A 12,716-nucleotide genomic window follows, 5' to 3' on the forward strand; every position below is an offset into this window, starting at 1 on the left:
AAAGTGGGAGGAAACGGGAGAACCCCGAGAAAACCCACGCACACGGTGTTTGTCCACCACAAAGTTCACTTGGCGGGAGCAGGGTTTGAACCCGGGACCCCATGTACTAGAGGTGAAAGCTCTACAACTGAGCCACCGCGGCCCCCCTAATAATTGGATTATGTTCAATTGTATTAGCCAAAATTGAATAATGATTGTCGACTTGCTCAGGAGCACCATTTCAGATTTTGCTTGGGGGGGGGCAAGACCCCTTGATATAAGTAAAATTTCGCGTTTTTCACTGATTTACTACTATTCTATTGATAAAATCTATATACATCTCAAACTCAGGGGGGGGCAAATGCCCCTCCCTGCCCCCTAAATGACGCCCCTGGACTTGCTCTCCTCTGGTGGATTCGAAATCGATCGGCGATTGTAAAGATATCTGAGAAGAGACCAAACTTTTCAGGAGAGCTATTTGAATATTTACAAATGAAATATTCCAGTTTAACGTCCCACGAATATGTTCATTAGGCTAAGGGAGACGGTGATTAAGGTCCGTGAATGATAATGGAATAATTGGTGGAATGAGAAAGTGGGAGTACCCCGAAAAATCCCATGGACACAACGTTGTACACCACACATTTAGTTGGCCGGGGATCTAATCAGACATCCTATACACCAGAGGTAAGCGTTCTATCACTGAGCCACCGTGCCCCCCCCCCCCCCTCGAAAATTTGCACTGATGCAGTTAAGGGCCTTCACTACAGCGAAATTTAACTACCTCCAATTTTAGAGTTTTTCTGTAATATCTTCAAAACAAATAAAAATATTCAAAAAGCAGAAACGTAGTGAAGTAGACAATACGATTTTGCGTGTGATACCGTTATCATAACTCATCTATCTGCTTTCGATTTGCAACTGCAGATAGATTTAGCATTTTTTGCGGGTTTTGTAAATCGCGGCATACCAAAAGCAGATAGGTGAATTGTGGTAAAGGTACGACATGCAAAATCGTATTGTCTAGTTCACTACGTTTGTGTTTTTCGAATATTTTTATTTGTTTTGAACATATTACCGAAAAACACAAAAATTAGCGGTAGTTAAATTTCGCTGTAGTGAAGACCCTTAACAGGGAAGAACAAATGACATAATTGCTCCGTGAGGTACAGTGACTAGAAGTATTATTCCAAAAAGCGTATGAGAATTGTAGCCTCACGATAACTCATACATTATGTCTTGTAAGGAGGGAGGTAACCTATTGTCAGTGGTCGAAGTGAAACGGTATGCGGTGGTATGCCATACCGTCTCTGGTTTTTCAGTGATCAAGACAATATTTAAATAGCCGGTATGTTGAGTCAAAATCATAATGAAACATACCGCCTTTGCTTTTTTACCCCTTCGAATACTGCCTATTGTTAGAGATTACTGTAGTTACATCGTCATGCAAGTGGTAGAAAGAATTACCACTTGACAGTGGCTAGCGCGCCTTTCGTGCAGGGGATCCGAATTCGATTTCCGGTGGGAAAGGAATGCATTTCAGTGGTTCGGAATCCGTCTTAAAACTGTAGGTCCACCTCTTATATAGCCTTGGAATTGAAAGAGGCGATAACTACAATCCAACCAATAAACGATAAACTGACCTTCGCATACCATGTCTTTTTTTTTTTTTTTTTTTTTTTTTTTTTTTTGCCCGTTATAATTACTTACTTCCTTGTCTAAATGTGGTTGCAAGAATGAAATGATAACCAATCGTTTCTGTTAAGATTATTCATTTCCTAGTGTGTAGAAGTGAATAATAATAGCTTTGAGTTTCGAATATTTTTGTGTCTAACTAATTTAATGTAACACAGGAAAATAATATAAAGAAACGATTTTGTCCAAATGAAACAGTGTAAGAGTACTTGAACTTTCAAAAGAATATAATACTCTTGATTAGAATTAGTCACCCTGTCCTTGGAGAGAAGGATGTGTGCCTACCCCTGCGATGCTATTACACAAAACCCTCCTAGGCTTTACAGTTATTTTCAATATCTTATCTAGGTAAGAATCATTTGTGAGTTGTGTGACATTTCTATTAAAAGATCGGTATGTCGCCTATTTTAATCAGTTTAGTCCACAGTTAGGCAACTGTTATTTTAAAGGCTACTTGCTTCATTGTGACTTCCACTGAGGCTTATCTGACAACATTCTGTAAAATAAATAAAATAAAATAAAATAACCCAAAAAAATTAATAATGTTCTTCACGTTGTTATGTTAAATGTTATTTAGGGATATGTATATCACACCATTCATGGAGTTTTATCATATTAAGAATTTGTTTACAAACACCTGAAAGTAGGGATGTGCACGAGACAAGATTTTTGGCTGTCTCGTCTCGAAAATGTGCTGTAAAAGTGATGTCTCGACTCGAAAAATGTATATTTTTCTATTGGAAGAGCCGTGTCTCGACTCGAATTTTGTCAGGAAAATCTTGTCTCGACTCGTCTCGTGCGCATCCCTACCTGAAAGAACATGATCATTGCTTGGCTCCCCCTTCACGAAATTCTGCATACTCCACTGATTATAACTGTGCTCTTTTTTCCTTATGATTTTTTAAAGCAGACTCACGTTTCAGACAACAAATAGCTGTGTCATGTGTACATCACGTGAAGAAGTTTGGTTTGAATAACGTATTATTTTCTCAAATAATTGGTAGTAGATTTCTACCGGAATTGGTAGTAGATTCCTACTATTTCCGGTTTTAGTAGAGAGATTGTACTAAAGATGGAGTGTATCATTGAGGCGCTTAATGGATTGCAGAAAACAGATTCTCGTTACCTCTTACCGTTTTTACTATTCAGCAATCAACGTTAAAAGCGGAAGTGCTTAATTTTTGTCACTTCCGGATTCAATAGAGGGTTAGGAGAGAAAATGGCACATATTCTTTGAACGCTAAATCGTTTTTTTTTTTTTAAAAAAAACTGCTTCTAGATATCTCTTATCGTTTTCGGTCTCTGCAGATCAACATTGAAACCGGAAATCATACTGATTTTATATCACTTCCGGTTTTAGTAGCGAGTAAAGCAAAATATGAAAATGAAATGTATTCTTGGGACGGTTAATGGATTGCAGCAAACTGCTTCTCGCTATGTATTACCATTTTTTGCTTTATCGTGATCAACATTAAAACTGTGAACGGTTGATTTCTAACAAGTGGCCCCATATAGCGTAGTCACTAACACTCTCGTCTTTGGTGCAAGCAGTCTCGGGTTCGATTTCCAGTGGGGGACACCCCCATCGAGAAACTGTAAAAGCTTCTTCAGGCCAGCCATCTTTAGTGAATTTTCTTAATTTATATCAGGCAAATGCCGGAATGGTACCTAACATGTAGGTCCCAGATTGCGTCCTTCCTTCTCCCAATATCTAATTCCTAATCCTAACCCCTGTTTTCTAACACCTCCGGTTTGAATAGTACCACTATCAAAGAGCTCTAGTCTTGACTCTTGGTTCTGAACATCCTGACCAAAGTTGGATGGAATTAGATGGCATCGAGACGAGACGAGATTTCATAAAGTCTCGGTTTCGTCTCAAACGACAAGTAGCGTTCTCAGTCTCCGTCTTGTCTCGAGTCGAAAATCGTCGTCTCAGTCTCTATCTCGTCTCAATCAACGGATACTTGTTCCGGTCTCTTACCTCTATGTGTTTTATTCATGTGGGGTTTCTGTAAAGGATCAAGTTAACGTAGCTCTACTTCCAACAACAATGGGACCTGCGTTCCCACATCACAGCTGATATTGAACGTACCATGCTAAACAGTGGCGTATTTCCGATTTTGTTTCGGGAAGGGCTTTGCTACCTTTGGGGGAAGGGCTTTGCCTGAAAATGTGAAAATTCAGCAATGTATTTCATGTACTTTACTATAGTAATTAAGATTTCGGGGGGGACTTAAACCCGGAAGCCCCCCCTAAATACGCCACTGATGCTACAAAAGGTCTGGCAGCAGATAGACTATCAACTTGATGTATCCTGTGTTACGCGAGGTGTTTATATGGACAGTTGACCTTTCTTAGCTAGGGATACTCACGAGACGAGTCGAAACAGGATTTTCCTGACAAAACTCAAGTCGAGACACGGCTCTTCCAATAGAGAAATATACATTTTTCGAGTCGAGACATCACTTTTACAGCACATTTTCGAGACGAGACAGCCACAAATCTTGTCTGGTGCGCATCCCTATTCTTAGCACATGTCACACAATAACATATGTTTATTAGAATTCACAGAATACCTACATTTCTGAAATTAGGTCCTTCATTTTCACTTTCCCGATATAAAGAAGTTTGGGTAGACCAAAGTCCTTTAGAATGCAGCAAATGCCTTACACATAATCAGAACTCGGCTGAAGAGGTCAGGAAGAATGAGCTGTACTTATATTACTATGTTATGTATATGATTACTAGGGATGCGCACGAGACAAGATTTGTGGCTGTCTCGTCTCGAAAATTTGCTGTAAAAGTGATGTCTCGACTCGAATTTTGTCAGGAAAATCCTGTCTCGACTCGTCTCGTGCGCATCCCTAGTGATTACCCATTGTTAGAATATACAAAACAACAAGATAACAAATTATAAAGACGCGATGAGAACGGAATTGTTATTTATCCCTTTCAGCCCTGATTTTTTGTTTACTCACCGATTTTATTTTTATTTTGTGTCAAAGAAATGAAACACAATCATCATTTTGTTTGCGGGTGTCATATTTAGAGAATTATGGGAGTAAAATTTTCGTCCATAAAATTGAAATACATATGTAAAATACAAAAATGGCATTAATCGAAAACATCATTATGATCGACATAGTTTAGAAACTCAAAACACAACACTAAAGCAGGAGGAGGATTTGTTGTAGTTTGTTTGTTTCGCCAGGAATAAAAGTGCCTAAGTAGCTGAGTTTCGTCCCTCACGATATTCCCTGCAAGTACGTACTCTACAAGAAATGTGCGTATCTTCCTGATAACCAGGGCTCTGATCTTGTTGACAAGTCAACTTTTTACTGTTACGCATAGGACAAGGCAAGTTCAAATAGAAGCTATATCCATCAACTCAAGGTTCTAAAAGTATATTTTTTTAGGGTCAACTTTTGGTCACTTTTTGCTGTTTTGAACTTTTTAGGTCATTTTTTAATATTTTAAGGTAACTTTCAGGTCACTTATGGTCTTTTTTAGTCATTTTCATCTACATAAGGAAATTTTAAAATGTTTACAAATTTGAAAAGTAAGCATTCCTAAAAAGCTAATGAACACTAAACTGTAGCTGGTTGACGAGGGGTGGGGGGGTAGTTGGGTGGCCAAAAGATGATTTTGGGTTGTTGACCACAAAGGATGTGATCACGTGAATAACTAAAACTGAATTAGAAGACGTACAAAGATTTTAAACAGGGCTTTTATCTATTATTCTCGTGTATACAGTCTACACTTGCGAAATTCTATTCTTTAAGTGTGCTTCCTAGTTTCAACTCGGGAGTGAATTGACACTGTATGTACAATATAATACAATGGATTGCAACTAACTGAAACAAAACTTTTGAAAATGAGTGACAAATGGTAATTAAAATCCAATAGATATTCAAAAAATGTCGATGTTTAACAAAATAAACTTTTTAAGAAAACGCAAATTTTAAGGTCAAGTTTTGTGAATCTTAGGGTCATTTTACAGGAATTTTAGTGTCATTTTATAGGTCACTTTTTAGAAAATTTTAGGTTAACAAGATCCGGGCCCTGCTGATAACAGATGAAAGCACCAGGGAAATAGCAGAAAGTAATTAAGAAAAGTTTAAAGAATACTGACACGAAACCCCAGCCATTTTGAATCCTCCAGAGTAATTATATTAATCTTAAACTATGATGTACACATATGTTACCGCCAGGGCCGAAAGGGTTATGAAGGATCCGAACTTTTTGTTTGTTTGTTTTTGACTGAATCGGAATACATTGGATTATCGAAACTATTGTATATACAACACTAACCGCTAAGTTCGCACAATACCAACTTCACCTTCCTTGTTGGCAACTGAAATCTCCAAAAATTTTAATTACAAGGCTTAATAATCTCCCTAAGAGCGTCTGACAACCTCAAGGTAACATGATGGTGAAGAATTACGCCATTTTTCTCATTGATGACACTATGAACAATCGCCTGTGATAGAAGCATTACGTAAGCTGAAAATATATGAACCTTATTTACTGAATGAATTGCGTGCCGGAAGTCTTAATTTACAATGGACACGAACACTACTACGTTCTTACAATGGTTGACATGTTTGTTCTGTTGGGAGCTTTTAACCGAAATGATTACTGTGTAGAAGATTACGAAAAATTGTTAACACTTATTACGAAATGTCCGTCCTTAGTATTCGCGTATAGCCACTTGTCTTATGTTAGTGCAAAGTACAGTAAGAACATTATGGTTAGGCCTAGTTTTATTTTACACATAACCACTAGGATTGAGACATCTTACTTAAGGGTATAACGGAATATAAGAAAATGTACTTTGATTGAAAAAGAAGAAAAGAAAGAAAGAAAAATGAAATGAAATGAAATCTTTGAGTTTTACGTCCCACGGTTATGCCGGTTAGGCTAAAGGAGACGGTGATGATGAGTAATGAACGAAATGGTGGAATGAAGAAAGTGGGAGGAAACGGGAGAACCCCGAGAAAACCCACGCACATGGTGCTTGTCCACCACAAAGTTCACTTGGCGGGGGCTGGGATCGAACCCGGAACCCCAAGCACCAGAGGTGAACGCTCTACCACTGAGCCACCGTGGCCCAAGAAAGAAAGAACTGATATTAGATTAACACAAACATCAATTACTCATTTTGCACAGTTAAAATAAGAAACATTAGTAATATGTTTCATTAGACAGTCATTTTTATTATTACTGAAGCTCTCTCAAAACGATAAAAACAAAGAAAATATAATGAAAAATCAGAAAAAAAAAGTAACATTATAAATAAAAAATTAAATATTACTATTGTTGGCTGAATTGGGATTTAAACGGCATCGGAAGTGTTACTGTTCATCTCCCGAAAACTATGGATTCGACACTAATATCGGGCATTTTCAAGATATATATATATATATATATATATATATATATATATATATATATATATATATATATATATATATATATATATACATATATATACAGGGTGTTTCAAAACAACACCAACAACGTTTGGGAGGTAATTCCTGACACCAAGATAAGACAAAAAGTATAGACCAACCTGGGTGCACAAATGCTTACTTTGGGAGTTATAGGCTGCCGAAAACAGGGAAAAAAGAACTTTAAAGGTCCATAGCTCTAAAACTATGAGACCTACCGTAGTCGGGTCAAGACTTCACTAAGGAACTAATATGTGCACTATCCAAAAATACATGTTTCAGAATCCTAAGGTACTCACGCAACAATTTTTTGAGGGGGGGAGTTTGGCTACGGGCATGTAACTTGAAGTACTCACCAACTACCTCAATAAAAGTTGTTTCGGAAGAACTACAGGATTCTGAAACATGTATTTTTGGGTAAGGTACATATTAGTTCTTTAAAGAAGAAAATCTTAATATTTTTTTAAAGAAGGAAATCTTTTTTTTTTTTTTTTAAAAGCGTAGGGAAGGTGGAAAGCTACTTAAACCAATCGAGAGATTGCTGCAATGATGAAATTTGAATATTGTAACAGCGAGGCTACTGTATACAACGAGAAATAAAGTGGGATCTAAACCAGTAATGGCAACCTGAAATGTTATAAACTCCCATCTCGAGAGGCAAAAAATTCCTTTTGCTCTTGAATTTTCCATGTTATACTAATTACAAAATTTAAAAAAAAAATAATAATAAAATTTGAAATCATTGTATATCATAGATTTTCTTCAATATATGAGTAAGCTTCCCCTTAAATTTGGATCTTTCAACGTTTATCAAGTAGTTGATGGATAACTATTTTCTTAATTGAAAGAGACAGTTGAAATGTTAGCATAAACAAGTACTTTTTGTCGTCAGGATTCAGTATTTACATATTTCCTTTGTGTCATCTTAATGTAACGAACGTAAGGATATTAGAACTTTATTCTTCAGTCATCTTGTTTTAGAAGTTGATTATTTTTCATTTTGCATTTTACTTTTTTTCCCCACTAATTATATTATTTTTCTTTTAACTAATACCAGAGTACAATTTATACTCTTTGAGGCTTGTTTTTTGAGAATCATAATTTACTTCTGCACTAGTGTACATTTTCCTGTAGCAAAACTTGACAATTAACATTGATTTCAAGATTACTGGGGAGTTATTCGCCCCCTTCCCATTTATGAAGAATTCGATGAAAAATTCCATATTTGCTGCCAATTGCGACGAAAATTCCCTTGATCCCTTATCGAGAGATTAATGTCAAAAATCCCACAAAATGGGATCTTCCTCACGGGTTCGCACTACTGATCTAAACCACTGTAAATCTTTACGTCCCACGTTTATGCCGGCTAGGCTAAAGGAGGCGGTGAGGATGAGAGATGATTGAAATGGTGGAATGATTAAAGTGGGAGGAAACGGGAAAACCCCGAGAAAATCCACGCACACCGTGTTTGTCCACCACAAAGCTCACTTGGCGCGAGCTGGGATCGAACCAAGGACACCATGCACCAAAGGTGAACGCTCTACCACAACCCCCTAAACCACTGTAATGCGTCTACGCTCTCCACGGCGAATCGAACTCAGAACAGTAGGAAAAACAAATGCTGAGATTATAATTTCAAACAAAGGAATTGACTAACTCTTTCCAACTGTCTTTCATACTTCCCATTGAGAGTTCCGGTACAAAATGGCCTCCTTAAAACACATAAATAAGCCAAGTTCTTCACTTCGTTCCAGACCAAGAAGCAATGACTAAAACTCTTAAATTAATTTTACTGAACGGTTGAATGGGTACGAAGATGTAGGCCAAACCATGCAGAACGTATTAAATGCTAAACGCTGTGGTATTCCCTCGAAGAGCCTCTGGTATGTGTATAACCGAAGTGAAAGCTTCATTCCTCCATAGTATTCTGTGGTTTTCAAATCAACAGCTTTTTTTTTTTTTTTTTTTTTTGTTACTGTTTCTCTTAGTTTTACAGGTTGCATTTCTTGCTTTTCCCTCAGGGTACCTTGGGTGGATTGTTGTGTACATTTTTGCCACTGCTGGTGCCTTCAGCGATAACGTGGTTTATCACCGGTTATATCCAGAAATAGTTTATTGACTCAACTGACTAAGAATATATGTGACAGAATTACTTTCCTATAGGGCTATTCAAGATTTCTGGCTGATTAACACGTTTACAGCCATCTTGCAAGCAGTTAGGGTGGCCAGAAGACAATGATAAAAAACACCGGATCCATTGGCTTAGAAAGCCAGATTTTATGAATTTGAAACCTTTCCCCCACATATTATGACAATTCAATTTATTTACTTCGTTGAGGTATCTTTGGCCAAGGTGACCAGAACTTTTACTTTCAAAAACGGGACGCATGCGAATCGCTGACGGGGGGGGGGGTCCACATTGCATTTTGAGTCTCAGCAGTGTTTTCAATTTACAAAATACACAAGTATGAATGTTAACACAGAGTTTCTAACTTAAGTACTACCCAAAAATACTTTTAACTACTTCAAAACTCAGAATTCCCACTCAATTCCCACTTGAACCACAGAACACTCAATTCTCATTTGAATATTCAGAAGTTCTAGGCACGGCTGAACCTTCCCAATGCGTGTTGGTACGGAAGAGTGTAGAATTAGCATTGACCATTTATATTTTGAATAATAATTACGGGACACCTGGGTCATGTTTGCTTAAAAACGGGACATTTAGGCGTCTCGTTTGAGAATAAGAAAAAAAACGGGACAACGGTTGAAAATAAGGGACTGTCCCGGCTAAAACGAGACGTTTGGTCACCTTGTCTTTGGCTCAAGCAAGCTAGAAAAGCTACATTCACATATAACTACATTTACATGTTAAAAATCTTACCTCATTGACATTTCTCGGCTTTCAATATAGACGCTTGTTCTGCAAGAGTTCTTTAATTGTGTTATTGCAGGTTCCATTCTCACTTTTTCCTTCAAAGTTGAAACAAACTTGAAGTTCGTACTTAACTGTAGAGATATTAAGTCGGATGCGATCTTTTGTCCATGCAGCATTCATTAATGAAAATACACGTTCACAGTAAGCATTACTACTTTGTATAGAAAGAATATATGAACCGACTTTCTTCAAATTTTCAAAGCCATATTCGCGGAGAAATTAAAATATCGACTAAATGTAGTTATTATTCAGTTTAAAATATTTTATTGGCCCAAATTCTATAGAAGAATTTCAAACTTAAAATATATAAAATTATAATCATGACTGTTGTGTTGTATGGTTGTGAAATATGGTCGCTTATTCTGAAGGAAAAACGTAAACTGAAAGTATTTGAGAATAAAATCCTGAGAGGAGTATTCGGACCCAAGAGGAACGGGAATGGGGAATGGCGGAAACTTCACAGCGAGGAACTGCATGATTTATACCGTTTACCAAACATTGTTAGGGTCATCAAGTCTAGTAGGCTCAGGTGGGCAGGTCATGTAGCCAGAATGGAAGAAAGTAAGAACGCTTTCAATGTTTTGACAGGAAATCCAATCGGAAAACGTCCATCAGGAAGACTTAGGTTCAGATGGGAGGACAATATTAAGATAAATCTCGCAGAACTTTAAGAATACAAAGTAGAAACTAAATCTAATTGGCTAAGGACAGAAGTCAATGAAGGGCTTTTGTGAAAGGTTTTCTCTCAATTTCATCACATAAATGCTGATATGTTACCTTTATGTGTAAGCCGTAGCCAAGGGCGCCGATCCTGGGGACGCCGGGGGATTCAGGCCCCCCCTAAAGCTCATGTGGGCCCCTATTTTATTTATAAATATACAATATTTGGCATAATTTGAGTGCAATTTGTCTTAAAACCGTCATATATATATCGTACCTTTTGCATCTGAATGGGCCCCCCAAAATTTACAGAGAAATCGGCGCCCTTGGCCGTAGCTAACTTTCACTGCTTTTGATATTACTGTTGTTATTGACTGCTAAGATTGTTAATCAGCTCCGCCTGACTTTTTCACTTTTTCAGGGTATTGGAGAAATTAATAATATTAAAATTTCTCCGTAATTTTGTAGTAAGAAAAAAGCTGCCCATCTCTAAACTAATCAATGTTTTTGAAATGATCTTATTGTCTGATTCTTCACAAAACCTAAGACGTCAGAATTATTGGTTCTTCCAGACATACTTACAGGAGAAACCGAGTTGTCCCCACCAACCGAGCTGGTATATATACGACAAAGGGGACTAAAATTCCAGTATTCCCATTTTTAAGGCAATTAGAACAACTAGTATATCCTGGACGTGGTTAGCTCGTTTACTACTGCCTTCTACGTGATTCACATGAAGAAAAACGTACATATTCTATTTTTTAATGAATTAGCCGTACGTGTATACTCTTTGACCTACTGAATTCTTTCGAACTTGCATATAGGAACAGGGAAAAAAAAAGTCTTCATGTGTGGAAGTTGAACAAAGGAAAATAGCTATTCAAGAATTTGAAACGTGTTTATACTACTTATTGCTTTAATATGCTTTATGCTTATTGCTTCTTTGTTTATAGTACTTCTTAGATACTGTGTATACATATTTTGTATTCTTTGTCTATTAAGGACTCACACAAGAAAGGCCGCATTTTCGAATTTTCAATATATTTTGAGGCGTGGTGGCTCAGTGGTAGAGCGTTCACCTCCAGTGCTTGGGATCCCTGGTTCGATCCCAGCTCGCGCTGTGTGGATTTTGTGGTGGACAAACACCGTGCTCGTGGGTTTTATCGGGTTTCTCCCGTTTCCTCCCACTTTCTTCATTCCACCATTTCATTCATTTCTCATCATCACCGTCTCCTTTAGCCTAATCGGCATAACCGTGGGACGTAAAACTCAAAAATTTCATTTTTCAATATACTTTGAGTATCCCAGTTCAGTTTCTTTAAATTTTAATCACAAAGGAATACCGAAAGTTGATTTTATAAAGATAAGCGCATTGTATTATATAAAGATTCATTAGGTGTTTTGTAAGAACCATTGGAATGTATGAAGTAGAAAAAAAAAGAATAGACATTAGGAACAAGTAGCAGTGTCATATGTACACAACTTGGTGTGTATGGCGTGATACTTTCTGAATTAACACTGAAACCGGAAGTTGTTGTGGATTTGAATCACTTTCGGTTTTAGTATACGGTTTAGAGTGTAGAGGAAAAATCATTCTTGGGACACTTAATTGATTACAGAAAACCGCTTTTGGCTATCTAGTACCATTTTTTCTTTATAGTGATCAGTGTTAAAACCGGAAGTGGTTGATTTATGCAATTTTCGGTTTTAATAGAGGGTTAAGAGAGACTATACCTATTCTTAGAACACTGAAATCGATTTTTAAAAAACGCTTCTCGTCAGGGGCGGATCCAGAGGGGCCATCGCACCCCGCCCCAGAAGAGGAAACTTTCTTATTTTATATATAAATAAAACCCATCCCAGAGTTTGGAGCTCTTAAAAGTAACTAACTCTAAGTAGCAGTATTACAACTCACCGCCCCCCCCCCCAGAGGTCCGTCCTGGATCCGCCCCTGCTTCTCGCTATCTCTTATGGTTTTTTGCTATATGTAGATG

Source organism: Thermobia domestica, chromosome 5, assembly GCF_964235325.1.
Source record: "Thermobia domestica chromosome 5, izTheDome1.hap1.1, whole genome shotgun sequence".
NCBI classification, from domain to species: Eukaryota; Metazoa; Arthropoda; class Insecta; order Zygentoma; family Lepismatidae; genus Thermobia; species Thermobia domestica.